This window comes from Mobula birostris, chromosome 10, assembly GCF_030028105.1.
Source record: "Mobula birostris isolate sMobBir1 chromosome 10, sMobBir1.hap1, whole genome shotgun sequence".
NCBI classification, from domain to species: Eukaryota; Metazoa; Chordata; class Chondrichthyes; order Myliobatiformes; family Myliobatidae; genus Mobula; species Mobula birostris.
In genome coordinates this window covers 33733199-33759066 of record NC_092379.1, presented here as the reverse complement: position 1 = coordinate 33759066, position 25868 = coordinate 33733199, and positions in this window count along the sequence as shown.

Genomic DNA, 25868 nt, shown 5'->3' with positions numbered 1-25868 from the left:
ATCGCATTCTCACACAAAATCCATCAGGGCAATTTTATCGATCCCTTTCTCACACAAAATCCATCAGGGCAATTTTATCGTTCCCTGTCTCACACAAAATCTATCAGGGCAATGTTACCATCGCTTTCTCACATAAATCCATCAGGGCAATGTTATCAATCGCATTCTCACACAAAATCCATCAGGGCAATTTTATCGATCCCTTTCTCACACAAAATCCATCAGGGCAATGTTATCGATCGCTTTCTCACACAAAATCCATCAGGACAATTTTATCGATCCCTTTCTCACACAAAATCCATCAGGGCAATGTTACCATTGCTATCTCACACATAATCCATCAGGGCAATTTTATCGCTCCCTGTCTCACACAAAATCAATCAGGGCAATGTTACCATCGCTTTCTCACATAAATCCATCAGGGCAATGTTATCGATCCCTCTCACACACAAAATCCACCTGGGCAATGTTATCAATGCCTTTCTCACACAAGATCCATCAGGGCAATGTTATCGATCGCTTTCTCACATAAAATCCATCAGAGCAATGTTATCGATCGCATTCTCACACAAAATCCATCAGGGCAATGTTATCGATTGCTTTCTCACGCAAAATCTATCAGGGCAATGTTATCGATCCCTTTCTCACACAAAATCCATCAGGGCAATATTACCATCGCTTTCTCACACAAAATCCAGCAGGGTAATATTATCGATCGCTTTCTGACAGAAAATCCATCAGGACAATGTTATCGATTGCTTTCTCAGACAAAATCTATCATGGCAATATTATCGATCACTTTCTCACACAAAATCCATCAGGGCAATGTTATCGATCCCTCTCTCAAACAAAATCCATCAGGGCAATGTTATCGATCTCTGTCTCATACAAAATCTATCAGGGCAATGTTATCGATCCCTTTCTCACACAAAATCCATCAGGGCAATGTTACCATCGCTTTCTCACACAAAATCCATCTGGGCAATTTTATCGATCCCTTTCTCACACAAAATCCATCAGGGCAATGTTATCGATCGCTTTCTCACACAAAATCCATCAGGGCAATTTTATCGATCCCTTTCTCACACAAAATCTAACAGGGCAATGTTATCGATCCCTTTCTCACACAGAGTACATCAGGGCAATGTTACCATCACTTTCTCACACAAAATCGATCAGTGCAGTGTTATCGATTGCTTTCTCACACAACGTCCATCAGCGCAATGTTACCATCGCTTTCTCACATAAATCCAGCAGGGCAATGTTATCGATCGCTTTCTCACACAAAATCCATCAGGGCAATGTTATCGATTGCTTTCTCACACAATGTCTATCAGAGCAATGTTATTGATCCCTTTCTCAGACAAAATCCATCAGGGCAATGTTATCATCGCTTTTTCACACAATATCCATCATCGCAATGTTATCGATCACTTTCTCACACAAAATCCATTAGGGTAATGTTAACATCGCTTTCTCACACAAAATCCATCATGGCAATGTTACCGATCACTTTCTCACACAAAATCTATCAGGGCAATTTTATCGATCCCTTTCTCACACAAAATCCATCAGGGCAATGTTACCATCGCTTTCTTGCACAAAATCTATCAGGGCAATGTTACCATCGCTTTCTCACAAAGAATGCATCAGTGCAATGTAATCATCACTTTATCACACAAAATCCATCAGGGCAATGTTACCATTGCTTTCACTTACAAAATCCATCAGGGCAATGTTACCATCACTTTCTCACACAAAATCCATCAGGGTAATGTTACCATCGCTTTCTTACACAAAATCCATCAGGGCAATGTTACCATCACTTTCTCACACAAAATCCATCAGGGCAATTTTATCGATCCCTTTCTCACACAAAATCCATCAGGGCAATATTACCATCGCGTTCTCACACAAAATCCAGCAGGGTAATATTATCGATCGCTTTCTGACAGAAAATCCATCAGGGCACTGTTATCGATTGCTTTCTCAGACAAAATCTATCATGGCAATATTATCGATCACTTTCTCACACAAAATCCATCAGGGTAATGTTATCGATCCCTCTCTCACACAAAATCCATCAGGGCAATGTTATGGATCTCTGTCTCATACAAAATCCATCAGGGCAATGTTACCATCGTTTTCTCACACAAAATCCATCAGGGCAATGTTTTCAATCGGTTTCTCACACAAAATCCATCAGGGCAATGTTATCGAACCCTTTCTCACACAAAATCTATCAGGGCAATGTTATCGATCCCTTTCTCACACAAAATCCATCAGGGCAATGTTACCATCGCTTTCTTGCACAAAATCTATCAGGGCAATGTTACCATCGCTTTCTCACAAAGAATGCATCAGTGCAATGTAATCATCACTTTATCACACAAAATCCATCAGGGCAATGTTACCATTGCTTTCACTTACAAAATCCATCAGGGCAATGTTACCATCACTTTCTCACACAAAATCCATCAGGGTAATGTTACCATCGCTTTCTTACACAAAATCCATCAGGGCAATGTTACCATCACTTTCTCACACAAAATCCATCAGGGCAATGTTATCGATCCCTTTCTCACACAAAATCTATCAGGGCAATGTTACCATCGCTTTCTCACACAAAATCCGTCATGGCAATGTTATCGGTCGTTTTCTCACACAAAATCCATCAGGGCAATGTTATCAATTGCTTTCTCACACAAAATCTATCACAGCAATGTTATCAATCCCTTTCTCACAAAGAATCCATCAGGGCAATGTTATCATCGCTTTCTCACTCAACGTCCATCAGGGCAATGCTATCGATTCTTGCCTCACACAAATTCTATCAGGGCAATGTTACCATTACTTTCTCACACAGAATCCATCAGGGCAATGTTACCGATCCCCTTCTCACACAAAATCGATCAGTGCAGTGTTATCGATCGCTTTCTCACACAACGTCTATCAGCGCAATGTTACCATCGCTTTCTCACATAAATCCAGCAGGGCAATGTTATCGATCGCTTTCTCACAGAAAATCCATCAGGGCAATGTTATCGATTGTTTTCTCACACAAAGTCTATCAGAGCAATGTTATTGATCCCTTTCTCACACAAAATCCATCAGGGCAATGTTATTGTTCCCTTTCCCAGACAAAATTCATCAGGACAATGTTACCATTGCTTTCTCACACAAAATCCATCAGGGCAATGTTGTCGATTACCTACTCAGACAAAATCCTTCTGGGCAATGGAATCATCGATTTCTCATACTAAATCCATTAGGGCAATGTTACCAGCGCCTTCTCAAACAAAATCCACCAGGGCAATGTTACCATCGCTAGCTCACACAAAATTCATCAGGGGAATTTTTATCGATCGCTTTCGTACACAAAAACCATCAGGGTAATGTCACCATCGCTATCTCACAGAAAATCCATCAGGGCAATGTTATCGATCGCATTCTCACACAAAATCCATCAGGGCAATGTTACCATCGCTTTCTCAACAAAATCCATCAGGACAATGTTACCATCGCTTTCTCACACAAAATCCATCAGGGCAATTTTATCGTTCCCTGTCTCACACAAAATCTATCAGGGCAATGTTACCATCGCTTTCTCACATGAATCCATCAGGGCAATGTTATCGATCGCATTCTCACACAAAATCCATCAGGGCAATGTTATCGATTGCTTTCTCACACAAAATCTATCAGAGCAATGTTCTCAATCCCTTTCTCACACAAAATCCATCAGGGCAATGTTACCATCGCTTTTTCACACAAAATCCATCATGGCAATGTTATCGATCACTTTCTCACACAAAATCTATTAGGGCAATGTTAACGAACGCTTTCTTACACAAAATCTATCAGGGCAATGTTATCGATCCCTCTCACACACAAAATCCATCTGGGCAATGTTATCGATGTCTTTCTCACACAAGATCCATCAGGGCAATGTTATCGATCGCTTTCTCACATAAAATCCATCAGAGCAATGTTATCGATCGCATTCTCACACAAAATCCATCAGGGCAATGTTATCGATTGCTTTCTCACACAAAATCTATCAGGGCAATGTTATCGATCCCTTTCTCACACAAAATCCATCAGGGCAATATTACCATCGCGTTCTCACACAAAATCCAGCAGGGTAATATTATCGATCGCTTTCTGACAGAAAATCCATCAGGGCACTGTTATCGATTGCTTTCTCAGACAAAATCTATCATGGCAATATTATCGATCACTTTCTCACACAAAATCCATCAGGGTAATGTTATCGATCCCTCTCTCACACAAAATCCATCAGGGCAATGTTATGGATCTCTGTCTCATACAAAATCCATCAGGGCAATGTTACCATCGTTTTCTCACACAAAATCCATCAGGGCAATGTTTTCAATCGGTTTCTCACACAAAATCCATCAGGGCAATGTTATCGAACCCTTTCTCACACAAAATCTATCAGGGCAATGTTATCGATCCCTTTCTCACACAAAATCCATCAGGGCAATGTTACCATCGCTTTCTTGCACAAAATCTATCAGGGCAATGTTACCATCGCTTTCTCACAAAGAATGCATCAGTGCAATGTAATCATCACTTTATCACACAAAATCCATCAGGGCAATGTTACCATTGCTTTCACTTACAAAATCCATCAGGGCAATGTTACCATCACTTTCTCACACAAAATCCATCAGGGTAATGTTACCATCGCTTTCTTACACAAAATCCATCAGGGCAATGTTACCATCACTTTCTCACACAAAATCCATCAGGGCAATGTTATCGATCCCTTTCTCACACAAAATCCATCAGGGCAATATTACCATCGCGTTCTCACACAAAATCCAGCAGGGTAATATTATCGATCGCTTTCTGACAGAAAATCCATCAGGGCACTGTTATCGATTGCTTTCTCAGACAAAATCTATCATGGCAATATTATCGATCACTTTCTCACACAAAATCCATCAGGGTAATGTTATCGATCCCTCTCTCACACAAAATCCATCAGGGCAATGTTATGGATCTCTGTCTCATACAAAATCCATCAGGGCAATGTTACCATCGTTTTCTCACACAAAATCCATCAGGGCAATGTTTTCAATCGGTTTCTCACACAAAATCCATCAGGGCAATGTTATCGAACCCTTTCTCACACAAAATCTATCAGGGCAATGTTATCGATCCCTTTCTCACACAAAATCCATCAGGGCAATGTTACCATCGCTTTCTTGCACAAAATCTATCAGGGCAATGTTACCATCGCTTTCTCACAAAGAATGCATCAGTGCAATGTAATCATCACTTTATCACACAAAATCCATCAGGGCAATGTTACCATTGCTTTCACTTACAAAATCCATCAGGGCAATGTTACCATCACTTTCTCACACAAAATCCATCAGGGTAATGTTACCATCGCTTTCTTACACAAAATCCATCAGGGCAATGTTACCATCACTTTCTCACACAAAATCCATCAGGGCAATGTTATCGATCCCTTTCTCACACAAAATCTATCAGGGCAATGTTACCATCGCTTTCTCACACAAAATCCGTCATGGCAATGTTATCGGTCGTTTTCTCACACAAAATCCATCAGGGCAATGTTATCAATTGCTTTCTCACACAAAATCTATCACAGCAATGTTATCGATCCCTTTCTCACAAAGAATCCATCAGGGCAATGTTATCATCGCTTTCTCACTCAACGTCCATCAGGGCAATGCTATCGATTCTTGCCTCACACAAATTCTATCAGGGCAATGTTACCATTACTTTCTCACACAGAATCCATCAGGGCAATGTTACCGATCCCCTTCTCACACAAAATCGATCAGTGCAGTGTTATCGATCGCTTTCTCACACAACGTCTATCAGCGCAATGTTACCATCGCTTTCTCACATAAATCCAGCAGGGCAATGTTATCGATCGCTTTCTCACAGAAAATCCATCAGGGCAATGTTATCGATTGTTTTCTCACACAAAGTCTATCAGAGCAATGTTATTGATCCCTTTCTCACACAAAATCCATCAGGGCAATGTTATTGTTCCCTTTCCCAGACAAAATTCATCAGGACAATGTTACCATTGCTTTCTCACACAAAATCCATCAGGGCAATGTTGTCGATTACCTACTCAGACAAAATCCTTCTGGGCAATGGAATCATCGATTTCTCATACTAAATCCATTAGGGCAATGTCACCAGCGCCTTCTCAAACAAAATCCACCAGGGCAATGTTACCATCGCTAGCTCACACAAAATTCATCAGGGGAATTTTTATCGATCGCTTTCGTACACAAAAACCATCAGGGTAATGTCACCATCGCTATCTCACAGAAAATCCATCAGGGCAATGTTATCGATCGCATTCTCACACAAAATCCATCAGGGCAATGTTACCATCGCTTTCTCAACAAAATCCATCAGGACAATGTTACCATCGCTTTCTCACACAAAATCCATCAGGGCAATTTTATCGTTCCCTGTCTCACACAAAATCTATCAGGGCAATGTTACCATCGCTTTCTCACATGAATCCATCAGGGCAATGTTATCGATCGCATTCTCACACAAAATCCATCAGGGCAATGTTATCGATTGCTTTCTCACACAAAATCTATCAGAGCAATGTTCTCGATCCCTTTCTCACACAAAATCCATCAGGGCAATGTTACCATCGCTTTTTCACACAAAATCCATCATGGCAATGTTATCGATCACTTTCTCACACAAAATCTATTAGGGCAATGTTAACGAACGCTTTCTTACACAAAATCTATCAGGGCAATGTTATCGATCCCTCTCACACACAAAATCCATCAGGGCAATGTTACCATTGCTTTCACTTACAAAATCCATCAGGGCAATGTTACCATCACTTTCTCACACAAAATCCATCAGGGTAATGTTACCATCGCTTTCTTACACAAAATCCATCAGGGCAATGTTACCATCACTTTCTCACACAAAATCCATCAGGGCAATGTTATCGATCCCTTTCTCACACAAAATCCATCAGGGCAATATTACCATCGCGTTCTCACACAAAATCCAGCAGGGTAATATTATCGATCGCTTTCTGACAGAAAATCCATCAGGGCACTGTTATCGATTGCTTTCTCAGACAAAATCTATCATGGCAATATTATCGATCACTTTCTCACACAAAATCCATCAGGGTAATGTTATCGATCCCTCTCTCACACAAAATCCATCAGGGCAATGTTATGGATCTCTGTCTCATACAAAATCCATCAGGGCAATGTTACCATCGTTTTCTCACACAAAATCCATCAGGGCAATGTTTTCAATCGGTTTCTCACACAAAATCCATCAGGGCAATGTTATCGAACCCTTTCTCACACAAAATCTATCAGGGCAATGTTATCGATCCCTTTCTCACACAAAATCCATCAGGGCAATGTTACCATCGCTTTCTTGCACAAAATCTATCAGGGCAATGTTACCATCGCTTTCTCACAAAGAATGCATCAGTGCAATGTAATCATCACTTTATCACACAAAATCCATCAGGGCAATGTTACCATTGCTTTCACTTACAAAATCCATCAGGGCAATGTTACCATCACTTTCTCACACAAAATCCATCAGGGTAATGTTACCATCGCTTTCTTACACAAAATCCATCAGGGCAATGTTACCATCACTTTCTCACACAAAATCCATCAGGGCAATGTTATCGATCCCTTTCTCACACAAAATCTATCAGGGCAATGTTACCATCGCTTTCTCACACAAAATCCGTCATGGCAATGTTATCGGTCGTTTTCTCACACAAAATCCATCAGGGCAATGTTATCAATTGCTTTCTCACACAAAATCTATCACAGCAATGTTATCGATCCCTTTCTCACAAAGGATCCATCAGGGCAATGTTATCATCGCTTTCTCACTCAACGTCCATCAGGGCAATGCTATCGATTCTTGCCTCACACAAATTCTATCAGGGCAATGTTACCATTACTTTCTCACACAGAATCCATCAGGGCAATGTTACCGATCCCCTTCTCACACAAAATCGATCAGTGCAGTGTTATCGATCGCTTTCTCACACAACGTCTATCAGCGCAATGTTACCATCGCTTTCTCACATAAATCCAGCAGGGCAATGTTATCGATCGCTTTCTCACAGAAAATCCATCAGGGCAATGTTATCGATTGTTTTCTCACACAAAGTCTATCAGAGCAATGTTATTGATCCCTTTCTCACACAAAATCCATCAGGGCAATGTTATTGTTCCCTTTCCCAGACAAAATTCATCAGGACAATGTTACCATTGCTTTCTCACACAAAATCCATCAGGGCAATGTTGTCGATTACCTACTCAGACAAAATCCTTCTGGGCAATGGAATCATCGATTTCTCATACTAAATCCATTAGGGCAATGTTACCAGCGCCTTCTCAAACAAAATCCACCAGGGCAATGTTACCATCGCTAGCTCACACAAAATTCATCAGGGGAATTTTTATCGATCGCTTTCGTACACAAAAACCATCAGGGTAATGTCACCATCGCTATCTCACAGAAAATCCATCAGGGCAATGTTATCGATCGCATTCTCACACAAAATCCATCAGGGCAATGTTACCATCGCTTTCTCAACAAAATCCATCAGGACAATGTTACCATCGCTTTCTCACACAAAATCCATCAGGGCAATTTTATCGTTCCCTGTCTCACACAAAATCTATCAGGGCAATGTTACCATCGCTTTCTCACATGAATCCATCAGGGCAATGTTATCGATCGCATTCTCACACAAAATCCATCAGGGCAATGTTATCGATTGCTTTCTCACACAAAATCTATCAGAGCAATGTTCTCGATCCCTTTCTCACACAAAATCCATCAGGGCAATGTTACCATCGCTTTTTCACACAAAATCCATCATGGCAATGTTATCGATCACTTTCTCACACAAAATCTATTAGGGCAATGTTAACGAACGCTTTCTTACACAAAATCTATCAGGGCAATGTTATCGATCCCTCTCACACACAAAATCCATCTGGGCAATGTTATCGATGTCTTTCTCACACAAGATCCATCAGGGCAATGTTATCGATCGCTTTCTCACATAAAATCCATCAGAGCAATGTTATCGATCGCATTCTCACACAAAATCCATCAGGGCAATGTTATCGATCCCTTTCTCACACAAAATCCATCAGGGCAATATTACCATCGCGTTCTCACACAAAATCCAGCAGGGTAATATTATCGATCGCTTTCTGACAGAAAATCCATCAGGGCACTGTTATCGATTGCTTTCTCAGACAAAATCTATCATGGCAATATTATCGATCACTTTCTCACACAAAATCCATCAGGGTAATGTTATCGATCCCTCTCTCACACAAAATCCATCAGGGCAATGTTATGGATCTCTGTCTCATACAAAATCCATCAGGGCAATGTTACCATCGTTTTCTCACACAAAATCCATCAGGGCAATGTTTTCAATCGGTTTCTCACACAAAATCCATCAGGGCAATGTTATCGAACCCTTTCTCACACAAAATCTATCAGGGCAATGTTATCGATCCCTTTCTCACACAAAATCCATCAGGGCAATGTTACCATCGCTTTCTTGCACAAAATCTATCAGGGCAATGTTACCATCGCTTTCTCACAAAGAATGCATCAGTGCAATGTAATCATCACTTTATCACACAAAATCCATCAGGGCAATGTTACCATTGCTTTCACTTACAAAATCCATCAGGGCAATGTTACCATCACTTTCTCACACAAAATCCATCAGGGTAATGTTACCATCGCTTTCTTACACAAAATCCATCAGGGCAATGTTACCATCACTTTCTCACACAAAATCCATCAGGGCAATGTTATCGATCCCTTTCTCACACAAAATCTATCAGGGCAATGTTACCATCGCTTTCTCACACAAAATCCGTCATGGCAATGTTATCGGTCGTTTTCTCACACAAAATCCATCAGGGCAATGTTATCAATTGCTTTCTCACACAAAATCTATCACAGCAATGTTATCGATCCCTTTCTCACAAAGAATCCATCAGGGCAATGTTATCATCGCTTTCTCACTCAACGTCCATCAGGGCAATGCTATCGATTCTTGCCTCACACAAATTCTATCAGGGCAATGTTACCATTACTTTCTCACACAGAATCCATCAGGGCAATGTTACCGATCCCCTTCTCACACAAAATCGATCAGTGCAGTGTTATCGATCGCTTTCTCACACAACGTCTATCAGCGCAATGTTACCATCGCTTTCTCACATAAATCCAGCAGGGCAATGTTATCGATCGCTTTCTCACAGAAAATCCATCAGGGCAATGTTATCGATTGTTTTCTCACACAAAGTCTATCAGAGCAATGTTATTGATCCCTTTCTCACACAAAATCCATCAGGGCAATGTTATTGTTCCCTTTCCCAGACAAAATTCATCAGGACAATGTTACCATTGCTTTCTCACACAAAATCCATCAGGGCAATGTTGTCGATTACCTACTCAGACAAAATCCTTCTGGGCAATGGAATCATCGATTTCTCATACTAAATCCATTAGGGCAATGTTACCAGCGCCTTCTCAAACAAAATCCACCAGGGCAATGTTACCATCGCTAGCTCACACAAAATTCATCAGGGGAATTTTTATCGATCGCTTTCGTACACAAAAACCATCAGGGTAATGTCACCATCGCTATCTCACAGAAAATCCATCAGGGCAATGTTATCGATCGCATTCTCACACAAAATCCATCAGGGCAATGTTACCATCGCTTTCTCAACAAAATCCATCAGGACAATGTTACCATCGCTTTCTCACACAAAATCCATCAGGGCAATTTTATCGTTCCCTGTCTCACACAAAATCTATCAGGGCAATGTTACCATCGCTTTCTCACATGAATCCATCAGGGCAATGTTATCGATCGCATTCTCACACAAAATCCATCAGGGCAATGTTATCGATTGCTTTCTCACACAAAATCTATCAGAGCAATGTTCTCGATCCCTTTCTCACACAAAATCCATCAGGGCAATGTTACCATCGCTTTTTCACACAAAATCCATCATGGCAATGTTATCGATCACTTTCTCACACAAAATCTATTAGGGCAATGTTAACGAACGCTTTCTTACACAAAATCTATCAGGGCATTGTTATCGATCCCTCTCACACACAAAATCCATCTGGGCAATGTTATCGATGTCTTTCTCACACAAGATCCATCAGGGCAATGTTATCGATCGCTTTCTCACATAAAATCCATCAGAGCAATGTTATCGATCGCATTCTCACACAAAATCCATCAGGGCAATGTTATCGATCCCTTTCTCACACAAAATCCATCAGGGCAATATTACCATCGCGTTCTCACACAAAATCCAGCAGGGTAATATTATCGATCGCTTTCTGACAGAAAATCCATCAGGGCACTGTTATCGATTGCTTTCTCAGACAAAATCTATCATGGCAATATTATCGATCACTTTCTCACACAAAATCCATCAGGGTAATGTTATCGATCCCTCTCTCACACAAAATCCATCAGGGCAATGTTATGGATCTCTGTCTCATACAAAATCCATCAGGGCAATGTTACCATCGTTTTCTCACACAAAATCCATCAGGGCAATGTTTTCAATCGGTTTCTCACACAAAATCCATCAGGGCAATGTTATCGAACCCTTTCTCACACAAAATCTATCAGGGCAATGTTATCGATCCCTTTCTCACACAAAATCCATCAGGGCAATGTTACCATCGCTTTCTTGCACAAAATCTATCAGGGCAATGTTACCATCGCTTTCTCACAAAGAATGCATCAGTGCAATGTAATCATCACTTTATCACACAAAATCCATCAGGGCAATGTTACCATTGCTTTCACTTACAAAATCCATCAGGGCAATGTTACCATCACTTTCTCACACAAAATCCATCAGGGTAATGTTACCATCGCTTTCTTACACAAAATCCATCAGGGCAATGTTACCATCACTTTCTCACACAAAATCCATCAGGGCAATGTTATCGATCCCTTTCTCACACAAAATCTATCAGGGCAATGTTACCATCGCTTTCTCACACAAAATCCGTCATGGCAATGTTATCGGTCGTTTTCTCACACAAAATCCATCAGGGCAATGTTATCAATCGCCTTCTTACACAAAATCCATCAGGACAGTGTTACCATCACATTCTCACACAAAATCCATCAGGGCAATGTTACCGATCCCTTTCTCACACAAAATCCATCAGGGCAATGTTACCATCGCCAACTCACACAAGATCTATCAGGGTAATGTTACCATCGCTTTCTCACAGAGGATGCATCAGGGCAATGTAATCATCACTTTCTCACACAAAATCATTCAGGGCAATGTTATCGATCGCTTTCTCACACAAATCCATCAGGGCAATGTTACCATCGCTTTCACTTACAAAATCCATCAGGACAATGTTACCATCACTTTCTCACACAAAATCCATCAGGGCAATGTTACCATTGCTATCTCACACAAAATCCATCAGGGCAATTTTATCGCTCCCTGTCTCACACAAAATCAATCAGGGCAATGTTACCATCGCTTTCTCACATAAATCCATCAGGGCAATGTTATCGATCCCTCTCACACACAAAATCCATCTGGGCAATGTTATCAATGCCTTTCTCACACAAGATCCATCAGGGCAATGTTATCGATCGCTTTCTCACATAAAATCCATCAGAGCAATGTTATCGATCGCATTCTCACACAAAATCCATCAGGGCAATGTTATCGATTGCTTTCTCAAACAAAATCTATCAGGGCAATGTTATCGATCCCTTTCTCACACAAAATCCATCAGGGCAATATTACCATCGCTTTCTCACACAAAATCCAGCAGGGTAATATTATCGATCGCATTCTCACACAAAATCCATCAGGGCAATGTTACCATCGCTTTCTCAACAAATCCATCAGGACAATGTTACCATCGCTTTCTCACACAAAATCCATCAGGGCAATGTTACCATTGCTATCTCACACAAAATCCATCAGGGCAATTTTATCTTTCCCTGTCTCACACAAAATCTATCAGGGCAATGTTACCATCGCTTTCTCACATAAATCCATCAGGGCAATGTTATCAATCGCATTCTCACACAAAATCCATCAGGGCAATTTTATCGATCCCTTTCTCACACAAAATCCATCAGGGCAATTTTATCGTTCCCTGTCTCACACAAAATCTATCAGGGCAATGTTACCATCGCTTTCTCACATAAATCCATCAGGGCAATGTTATCAATCGCATTCTCACACAAAATCCATCAGGGCAATTTTATCGATCCCTTTCTCACACAAAATCCATCAGGGCAATGTTATCGATCGCTTTCTCACACAAAATCCATCAGGACAATTTTATCGATCCCTTTCTCACACAAAATCCATCAGGGCAATGTTACCATTGCTATCTCACACATAATCCATCAGGGCAATTTTATCGCTCCCTGTCTCACACAAAATCAATCAGGGCAATGTTACCATCGCTTTCTCACATAAATCCATCAGGGCAATGTTATCGATCCCTCTCACACACAAAATCCACCTGGGCAATGTTATCAATGCCTTTCTCACACAAGATCCATCAGGGCAATGTTATCGATCGCTTTCTCACATAAAATCCATCAGAGCAATGTTATCGATCGCATTCTCACACAAAATCCATCAGGGCAATGTTATCGATTGCTTTCTCACGCAAAATCTATCAGGGCAATGTTATCGATCCCTTTCTCACACAAAATCCATCAGGGCAATATTACCATCGCTTTCTCACACAAAATCCAGCAGGGTAATATTATCGATCGCTTTCTGACAGAAAATCCATCAGGACAATGTTATCGATTGCTTTCTCAGACAAAATCTATCATGGCAATATTATCGATCACTTTCTCACACAAAATCCATCAGGGCAATGTTATCGATCCCTCTCTCAAACAAAATCCATCAGGGCAATGTTATCGATCTCTGTCTCATACAAAATCTATCAGGGCAATGTTATCGATCCCTTTCTCACACAAAATCCATCAGGGCAATGTTACCATCGCTTTCTCACACAAAATCCATCTGGGCAATTTTATCGATCCCTTTCTCACACAAAATCCATCAGGGCAATGTTATCGATCGCTTTCTCACACAAAATCCATCAGGGCAATTTTATCGATCCCTTTCTCACACAAAATCTAACAGGGCAATGTTATCGATCCCTTTCTCACACAGAGTACATCAGGGCAATGTTACCATCACTTTCTCACACAAAATCGATCAGTGCAGTGTTATCGATTGCTTTCTCACACAACGTCCATCAGCGCAATGTTACCATCGCTTTCTCACATAAATCCAGCAGGGCAATGTTATCGATCGCTTTCTCACACAAAATCCATCAGGGCAATGTTATCGATTGCTTTCTCACACAATGTCTATCAGAGCAATGTTATTGATCCTTTCTCAGACAAATCCATCAGGGCAATGTTATCATCGCTTTTTCACACAATATCCATCATGGCAATGTTATCGATCACTTCTCACACAAAATCCATTAGGGTAATGTTAACATCGCTTTCTCACACAAAATCCATCATGGCAATGTTACCGATCACTTTCTCACACAAAATCCATCAGGGTAATTTTTATCGATCGCTTTTGTACACAAAATCCATCAGGGCAATGTTATCGTTCCCTTTCCAAGACAAAATTCATCAGGACAATGTTACCATTGCTTTCTAACACAAAATCCATCAGGGCAATGTTATCGATTACTCTCTCAGACAAAATCCATCAGGGCAATGTTACCATCGCTTTCTCACACAAAATCCATCTGGGCAATTTTATCGATCCCTTTCTCACACAAAATCCATCAGGGCAATGTTATCGATCTCTTTCTCACACAAAATCCATCAGGGCAATTTTATCGATCCCTTTCTCACACAAAATCTAACAGGGCAATGTTATCGATCCCTTTCTCACACAGAGTACATCAGGGCAATGTTACCATCACTTTCTCACACAAAATCGATCAGTGCAGTGTTATCGATTGCTTTCTCACACAACGTCCATCAGCGCAATGTTACCATCGCTTTCTCACATAAATCCAGCAGGGCAATGTTATCGATCGCTTTCTCACACAAAATCCATCAGGGCAATGTTATCGATTGCTTTCTCACACAATGGCTATCAGAGCAATGTTATTGATCCCTTTCTCAGACAAAATCCATCAGGGCAATGTTATCATCGCTTTTTCACACAATATCCATCATGGCAATGTTATCGATCACTTTCTCACACAAAATCCATTAGGGTAATGTTAACATCGCTTTCTCACACAAAATCCATCATGGCAATGTTACCGATCACTTTCTCACACAAAATCCATCAGGGTAATTTTTATCGATCGCTTTTGTACACAAAATCCATCAGGGCAATGTTATCGTTCCCTTTCCAAGACAAAATTCATCAGGACAATGTTACCATTGCTTTCTAACACAAAATCCATCAGGGCAATGTTATCGATTACTCTCTCAGACAAAATCCATCAGGGCAATGTTACCATCGCTTTCTCACACAAAATCCATCTGGGCAATTTTATCGATCCCTTTCTCACACAAAATCCATCAGGGCAATGTTATCGATCGCTTTCTCACACAAAATCCATCAGGGCAATTTTATCGATCCCTTTCTCACACAAAATCTAACAGGGCAATGTTATCGATCCCTTTCTCACACAGAGTACATCAGGGCAATGTTACAATCACTTTCTCACACAAAATCGATCAGTGCAGTGTTATCGATTGCTTTCTCACACAACGTCCATCAGCGCAATGTTACCATCGCTTTCTCACATAAATCCAGCAGGGCAATGTTATCGATCGCTTTCTCACACAAAATCCATCAGGGCAATGTTATCGATTGCTTTCTCACACAATGTCTATCAGAGCAATGTTATTGATCCCTTTCTCAGACAAAATCCATCAGGGCAATGTTATCATCGCTTTTTCACACAATATCCATCATGGCAATGTTATCGATCACTTTCTCACACAAAATCCATTAGGGTAATGTTAACATCGCTTTCTCACACAAAATCCATCATGGCAATGTTACCGATCACTTTCTCACACAAAATCCATCAGGGTAATTTTTATCGATCGCTTTTGTACACAAAATCCATCAGGGCAATGTTATCGTTCCCTTTCCAAGACAAAATTCATCAGGACAATGTTACCATTGCTTTCTAACACAAAATCCATCAGGGCAATGTTATCGATTACTCTCTCAGACAAAATCCATCAGGGCAATGTTACCATCGCTTTCTCACACAAAATCCATCTGGGCAATTTTATCGATCCCTTTCTCACACAAAATCCATCAGGGCAATGTTATCGATCGCTTTCTCACACAAAATCCATCAGGGCAATTTTATCGATCCCTTTCTCACACAAAATCTAACAGGGCAATGTTATCGATCCCTTTCTCACACAGAGTACATCAGGGCAATGTTACCATCACTTTCTCACACAAAATCGATCAGTGCAGTGTTATCGATTGCTTTCTCACACAACGTCCATCAACGCAATGTTACCATCGCTTTCTCACATAAATCCAGCAGGGCAATGTTATCGATCGCTTTCTCACACAAGATCCATCAGGGCAATGTTATCGATTGCTTTCTCACACAATGTCTATCAGAGCAATGTTATTGATCCCTTTCTCAGACAAAATCCATCAGGGCAATGTTATCATCGCTTTTTCACACAATATCCATCATGGCAATGTTATCGATCACTTTCTCACACAAAATCCATTAGGGTAATGTTAACATCGCTTTCTCACACAAAATCCATCATGGCAATGTTACCGATCACTTTCTCACACAAAATCCATCAGGGTAATTTTTATCGATCGCTTTTGTACACAAAATCCATCAGGGCAATGTTATCGTTCCCTTTCCAAGACAAAGTTCATCAGGACAATGTTACCATTGCTTTCTAACACAAAATCCATCAGGGCAATGTTATCGATTACTCTCTCAGACAAAATCCATCAGGGCAATGTTATCGATTGCTTTCTCACAGAAAATCTATCAGGGCAATGTGATGGATCCATTTCTCACACAAAATCCATCAGGGCCATGTTACTATCGCTATCTCACATAAAATCCATCAGGGCAATGTTACCATCGCTTTCTCACACAGAATCCTTCAGGGCAATGATACCATCGATTTCTCACACAAAATCCATCAAGGCAATGTTGCCATCGCTTTCTCACACAAAATCGATCAGGACAATATTATCGGTCGCATTCTCACACAAAATCCATCAGGGCAATGTTATCGATCGCTTTCTCACACGAAGTCCATCAGGGCAATGTTACCATCGCTTTCTCACAAAAATCCATCAGGGCAATGTTTTCAATCGCTCTCTCAACAAAATCCATCAGGACAATGTTACCATCGCTTTCTCACACAAAATCCATCAGGGCAATGTTACCATTGCTATCTCACACAAAATCCATCAGGGCAATTTTATCGCTCCCTGTCTCACACAAAATCAATCAGGGCAATGTTACCATCGCTTTCTCACATAAATCCATCAGGGCAATGTTATCGATCCCTCTCACACACAAAATCCATCTGGGCAATGTTATCAATGCCTTTCTCACACAAGATCCATCAGGGCAATGTTATCGATCGCTTTCTCACATAAAATCCATCAGAGCAATGTTATCGATCGCATTCTCACACAAAATCCATCAGGGCAAGGTTATCGATTGCTTTCTCACACAAAATCTATCAGGGCAATGTTATCGATCCCTTTCTCACACAAAATCCATCAGGGCAATATTACCATCGCTTTCTCACACAAAATCCAGCAGGGTAATATTATCGATCGCTTTCTGACAGAAAATCCATCAGGACAATGTTATCGATTGCTTTCTCAGACAAAATCTATCATGGCAATATTATCGATCACTTTCTCACACAAAATCCATCAGGGCAATGTTATCGATCCCTCTCTCAAACAAAATCCATCAGGGCAATGTTATCGTTCCCTTTCCAAGACAAAGTTCATCAGGACAATGTTACCATTGCTTTCTAACACAAAATCCATCAGGGCAATGTTATCGATTACTCTCTCAGACAAAATCCATCAGGGCAATGTTATCGATTGCTTTCTCACAGAAAATCTATCAGGGCAATGTGATCGATCCATTTCTCACACAAAATCCATCAGGGCCATGTTACTATCGCTATCTCACATAAAATCCATCAGGGCAATGTTACCATCGCTTTCTCACACAGAATCCTTCAGGGCAATGATACCATCGATTTCTCACACAAAATCCATCAAGGCAATGTTGCCATCGCTTTCTCACACAAAATCGATCAGGACAATATTATCGGTCGCATTCTCACACAAAATCCATCAGGGCAATGTTATCGATCGCTTTCTCACACGAAGTCCATCAGGGCAATGTTACCATCGCTTTCTCACAAAAATCCATCAGGGCAATGTTTTCAATCGCTTTCTCAACAAAATCCATCAGGACAATGTTACCATCGCTTTCTCACACAAAATCCATCAGGGCAATGTTACCATTGCTATCTCACACAAAATCCATCAGGGCAATTTTATCGCTCCCTGTCTCACACAAAATCAATCAGGGCAATGTTACCATCGCTTTCTCACATAAATCCATCAGGGCAATGTTATCAATCCCTCTCACACACAAAATCCATCTGGGCAATGTTATCAATGCCTTTCTCACACAAGATCCATCAGGGCAATGTTACCGATCGCTTTCTCACATAAAATCCATCAGAGCAATGTTATCGATCGCATTCTCACACAAAATCCATCAGGGCAATGTTATCGATTGCTTTCTCACACAAAATCTATCAGGGCAATGTTATCGATCCCTTTCTCACACAAAATCCATCAGGGCAATATTACCATCGCTTTCTCACACAAAATCCAGCAGGGTAATACTATCGATCGCTTTCTGACAGAAAATCCATCAGGACAATGTTATCGATTGCTTTCTCAGACAAAATCTATCATGGCAATATTATCGATCACTTTCTCACACAAAATCCATCAGGGCAATGTTATCGATCCCTCTCTCAAACAAAATCCATCAGGGCAATGTTATCGATCTCTGTCTCATACAAAATCTATCAGGGCAATGTTACCATCGTTTTCTCACACAAAATCCATCAGGGCAATGTTTTCAATCGCTTTCTCACACAAAATCCATCAGGGCAATATTATCGATCCCTTTCTCACACAAAATCTATCAGGGCAATGTTATCGATCCCTTTCTCACACAAAATCCATCAGGGCAATGTTACCATCGCTTTCTCACACAAAATCCATCTGGGCAATTTTATCGATCCCTTTCTCACACAAAATCCATCAGGGCAATGATATCGATCGCTTTCTCACACAAAATCCATCAGGGCAATTTTATCGATCCCTTTCTCACACAAAATCTAACAGGGCAATGTTATCGATCCCTTTCTCACACAGAGTACATCAGGGCAATGTTACCATCACTTTCTCACACAAAATCGATCATTGCAATGTTATCGATCGCTTTAGCACACAACGTCCATCAGGGCAATGTTATCGATCCCTGTCTCACACAAATTCTATCAGGGCAATGTTACCGTCACTCTCTCACACAGAATCCATCAGGGCAATGTTACCGATCCCTTTCTCACACAAAATCGATCAGTGCAGTGTTATCGATTGCTTTCTCACACAACGTCCATCAGCGCAATGTTACCATCGCTTTCTCACATAAATCCAGCAGGGCAATGTTATCGATCGCTTTCTCACACAAGATCCATCAGGGCAATTTTATCGATTGCTTTCTCACACAATGTCTATCAGAGCAATGTTATTGATCCCTTTCTCAGACAAAATCCATCAGGGCAATGTTATCATCGCTTTTTCACACAATATCCATCATGGCAATGTTATCGATCACTTTCTCACACAAAATCCATTAGGGTAATGTTAACATCGCTTTCTCACACAAAATCCATCATGGCAATGTTACCGATCACTTTCTCACACAAAATCCATCAGGGTAATTTTTATCGATCGCTTTTGTACACAAAATCCATCAGGGCAATGTTATCGTTCCCTTTCCAAGACAAAATTCATCAGGACAATGTTACCATTGCTTTCTAACACAAAATCCATCAGGGTAATGTTATCGATTACTCTCTCAGACAAAATCCATCAGGGCAATGTTATCGATTGCTTTCTCACAGAAAATCTATCAGGGCAATGTGATCGATCCATTTCTCACACAAAATCCATCAGGGCCATGTTACTATCGCTATCTCACACAAAATCCATCAGGGCAATGTTACCATCGCTTTCTCACACAGAATCCTTCAGGGCAATGATACCATCGATTTCTCACACAAAATCCATCAAGGCAATGTTGCCATCGCTTTCTCACACAAAATCGATCAGGACAATATTATCGGTCGCATTCTCACACAAAATCCATCAGGGCAATGTTATCGATCGCTTTCTCACACGAAGTCCATCAAGGCAATGTTACCATCGCTTTCTCACAAAAATCCATCAGGGCAATGTTTTCAATCGCTTTCTCACACAAAATTCATCGGGGGAATTTTTATCGATCGCTTTCGTACACAAAATCCATCAAGGTAATGTCACCATCGCTATCTCACACAAAATTTATCAGGGCAATGTTATCGATCGCATTCTCACACAAAATCCATCAGGGCAATGTTACCATCGCTTTCTCAACAAAATCCATCAGGACAATGTTACCATCGTTTTCTCACACAAAATCCATCAGGGCAATGTTACCATTGCTATCTCACACAAAATCCATCAGGGCAATTTTATCGTTCCCTGTCTCACACAAAATCTATCAGGGCAATGTTACCATCGCTTTCTCACATAAATCCATCAGGGCAATGTTATCAATCGCATTCTCACATAAAATCCATCAGAGCAATGTTATCGATCGCATTCTCACACAAAATCCATCAGGGCAATGTTATCGATTGCTTTCTCACACAAAATCTATCAGGGCAATGTTATCGATCCCTTTCTCACACAAAATCCATCAGGGCAATATTACCATCGCTTTCTCACACAAAATCCAGCAGGGTAATATTATCGATCGATTTCTGACAGAAAATCCATCAGGGCAATGTTATCGATTGCTTTCTCAGACAAAATCTAACATGGCAATATTATCGATCCCTTTCTCATACAAAATCTATCAGGGCAATGTTATCGATCCCTTTCTCACACAAAATCCATCAGGGCAATGTTACCATCGCTTTCTCACACAAAATCCATCAGGGCAATGTTACCATCGCTTTCTCACACAGAATGCATCAGGGCAATGTAATCATCACTTTCTAACACAAAATCCATCAGGGCAATGTTATCGATCGCTTTCTCACACAAAATCCATCATGGCAATGTTACCATTGCTTTCACTTACAAAATCCACCAAGACAATGTTACCCTCACTTTCTCACACAAAATCCATCAGGGTAATGTTACCATCGCTTTCTTACACAAAATCCATCAGGGCAATGTTACCATCACTTTCTCACACAAAATCGATCAGGGCAATGTTATCGATCCCTTTCTCACACAAAATCTATCAGGGCAATGTTACCATCGCTTTCTCACACAAAATCTGTCATGGCAATGTTATCGGTCGTTTTCTCACACAAAATCCATCAGGGCAATGTTATCAATCGCCTTCTTACACAAAATCCATCAGGGCAATGTTACCATCGCTTTCTCACACAAAATCCATCAGGGCAATGTTACCATCGCTTCCTCACACAGAATGCATCAGGGCAATGTTATTGATCGCTTTCTCATACAAAATCCATCAGGGCAATGTTACCATCGCTCTCTCACACAAAATCCAGCAGGGTAATAATATCGATCGCTTTCTGACAGAAAATCCATCAGGGCAATTTTACCGATCCCTTTCTCACACAAAATCCAACAGGGCAATGTTACCATCGCCAACTCACACAAGATCTATCAGGGTAATTTTACCATCACTTTCTCACACAGGATGCATCAGGGCAATGTAATCATCACTTTCTCACACAAAATCCATCAGGGCAATGCTATCGATCGCTTTCTCACACAAATCCATCAGGGCAATGTTACCATCGCTTTCACTTACAAAATCCATCAGGACAATGTTACCATCACTTTCTCACACAAAATCCACCAGGGCAATATTACCATCGCTTTCTCACACAAAATCCATCAGGGCAATGTTACCATCGCTTTCTCACACAGAATGCATCAGGACAACGTTATTGATCGCTTTCTCACACAAAACCCATCAGGGCAATGTTACCATCGCTTTCACTTACAAAATCCATCAGGACAGTGTTACCATCACATTCTCACACAAAATCCATCAGGGCAATGTTACCGATCCCTTTCTCACACAAAATCCATCAGGGCAATGTTACCATCGCTTTCTTACACAAAATCCATCAGGGCAATGTTACCATCACTTTCTCACAGAAAATCCATCAGGGCAATGTTATCGATCCCTTTCTCACACAAAATCTATCAGGGCAATGCTACCATCGCTTTCTCACACAAAATCCAGCAGGATAATAATATCGATCGCTTTCTGACAGAAAATCCATCAGGGCAATGTTATCGATTGCTTTCTCACACAAAATCTATCAGGGCAATGTGATCGATCCCTTTCTCACACAAAATCCATCAGGGCAATGTTACCATCGCTTTCTCACACAAAATCAATCAGGGCAATGTTACCATCGCTTTCTCACACAGAATGCATCAGGACAATGTTATTGATCGCTTTCTCACACAAAACCCATCAGGGCAATGTTACCATCGCTTTCACTTACAAAATCCATCAGGACAGTGTTACCATCACATTCTCACACAAAATCCATCAGGGCAATGTTACCATCGCTTTCTCACACAAAATCTATCAGGGTAATATTACCATCGCTTTATCACACAGGATGCATCAGGGCAATGTAATCACCACTTTCTCACACAAAATCCATCAGGGCAATATTATCGATCGCTTTCTCACACAAATCTATCAGGGCAATGTTACCATCGCTTTCACTTACAAAATCCATCAGGACAATGTTACCATCACTTTCTCACAGAAAATACACCAGGGCAATATTACCATCGCTTTCTCACACAAAATCCATCAGGGCAATGTTACCATCACTTTCTCACACAAAATCCATCAGGACAATGTTACCATCACTTTCTCACAGAAAATCCATCAGGGTAATGTTACCATCACTTTCTTACACAAAATCCATCAGGGCAATGTTACCATCACTTTCTCACAGAAAATCCATCAGGGCAATGTTATCGATCCCTTTCTCACACAAAATCTATCAGGGCAATGCTACCATCGCTTTCTCACACAAAATCCAGCAGGATAATAATATCGATCGCTTTCTGACAGAAAATCCATCAGGGCAATGTTATCGATTGCTTTCTCACACGAAATCTATCAGGGCAATGTGATCGATCCCTTTCTCACACAAAATCCATCAGGGCAATGTTACCATCGCTTTCTCACACAAAATCCATCAGGGCAATGTTACCATCGCTTTCTCACACATAATGCATCAGGGCAATGTTATTGATCGCTTTCTCACACAAAATCCATCAGGGCAATGTTACCATCGCTTTCACTTACAAAATCCATCAGGACAATGTTACCATCACTTTCTCACACAAAATCCACCAGGGCAATATTACCATCGCTTTCTCACACAAAATCCATCAGGGCAATGTTAGCGATCACTTTCTCACACAAAATCCATCAGGGCAATGTTTTCAATGGCTTTCTCACACGAAATCGATCAGGCCAATGTTATCGATTGCTTTCTCACAGGAAATCTATCAGGGCAATGTTATCGATCCCTTTCTCACACAAAATCCATCAGGGCAATGTTACCATCGCTTTCTCACACAAAATCCATCAGGGCAATGTTACCATCGCTTTCTCACACAGAATGCATCAGGACAACGTTATTGATCGCTTTCTCACACAAAACCCATCAGGGCAATGTAACCATCGCTTTCACTTACAAAATCCATCAGGACAGTGTTACCATCACATTCTCACACAAAATCCATCAGGGCAATGTTACCGATCCCTTTCTCACACAAAATCCATCAGGGCAATGTTACCATCGCTTTCTCACACAAAATCTATCAGGGTAATGTTACCATCGCTTTATCACACAGGATGCATCAGGGCAATGTAATCACCACTTTCTCACACAAAATCCATCAGGGCAATATTATCGATCGCTTTCTCACACAAATCCATCAGGGCAATGTTACCATCGCTTTCACTTACAAAATCCATCAGGACAATGTTACCATCACTTTCTCACAGAAAATACACCAGGGCAATATTACCATCGCTTTCTCACACAAAATCCATCAGGGCAATGTTACCATCACTTTCTCACACAAAATCCATCAGGGCAATGTTACCATCACTTTCTCACAGAAAATCCATCAGGGTAATGTTACCATCGCTTTCTTACACAAAATCCATCAGGGCAATGTTACCATCACTTTCTCACAGAAAGTCCATCAGGGCAATGTTATCGATCCCTTTCTCACACAAAATCTATCAGGGCAATGCTACCATCGCTTTCTCACACAAAATCCAGCAGGATAATAATATCGATCACTTTCTGACAGAAAATCCATCAGGGCAATGTTATCGATTGCTTTCTCACACGAAATCTATCAGGGCAATGTGATCGATCCCTTTCTCACACAAAATCCATCAGGGCAATGTTACCATCGCTTTCTCACACAAAATCCATCAGGGCAATGTTACCATCGCTTTCTCACACAGAATGCATCAGGACAATGTTATTGATCGCTTTCTCACTCAAAACCCATCAGGGCAATGTTACCATCGCTTTCACTTACAAAATCCATCAGGACAGTGTTACCATCACATTCTCACACAAAATCCATCAGGGCAATGTTACCATCGCTTTCTCACACAAAATCTATCAGGGTAACGTTACCATCGCTTTATCACACAGGATGCATCAGGGCAATGTAATCACCACTTTCTCACACAAAATCCATCAGGGCAATATTATCGATCGCTTTCTCACACAAATCCATCAGGGCAATGTTACCATCGCTTTCACTTACAAAATCCATCAGGACAATGTTACCATCAGTTTCTCACAGAAAATACACCAGGGCAATATTACCATCGCTTTCTCACACAAAATCCATCAAGGCAATGTTACCATCACTTTCTCACACAAAATCCATCAGGGCAATGTTACCATCACTTTCTCACAGAAAATCCATCAGGGTAATGTTACCATCGCTTTCTTACACAAAATCCATCAGGGCAATGTTACCATCACTTTCTCACAGAAAATCCATCAGGGCAATGTTATCGATCCCTTTCTCACACAAAATCTATCAGGGCAATGCTACCATCGCTTTCTCACACAAAACCCAGCAGGATAATAATATCGATCGCTTTCTGACAGAAAATCCATCAGGGCAATGTTATCGATTGCTTTCTCACACGAAATCTATCAGGGCAATGTGATCGATCCCTTTCTCACACAAAATCCATCAGGGCAATGTTACCATCGCTTTCTCACACAAAATCCATCAGGGCAATGTTACCATCGCTTTCTCACACATAATGCATCAGAGCAATGTTATTGATCGCTTTCTCACACAAAATCC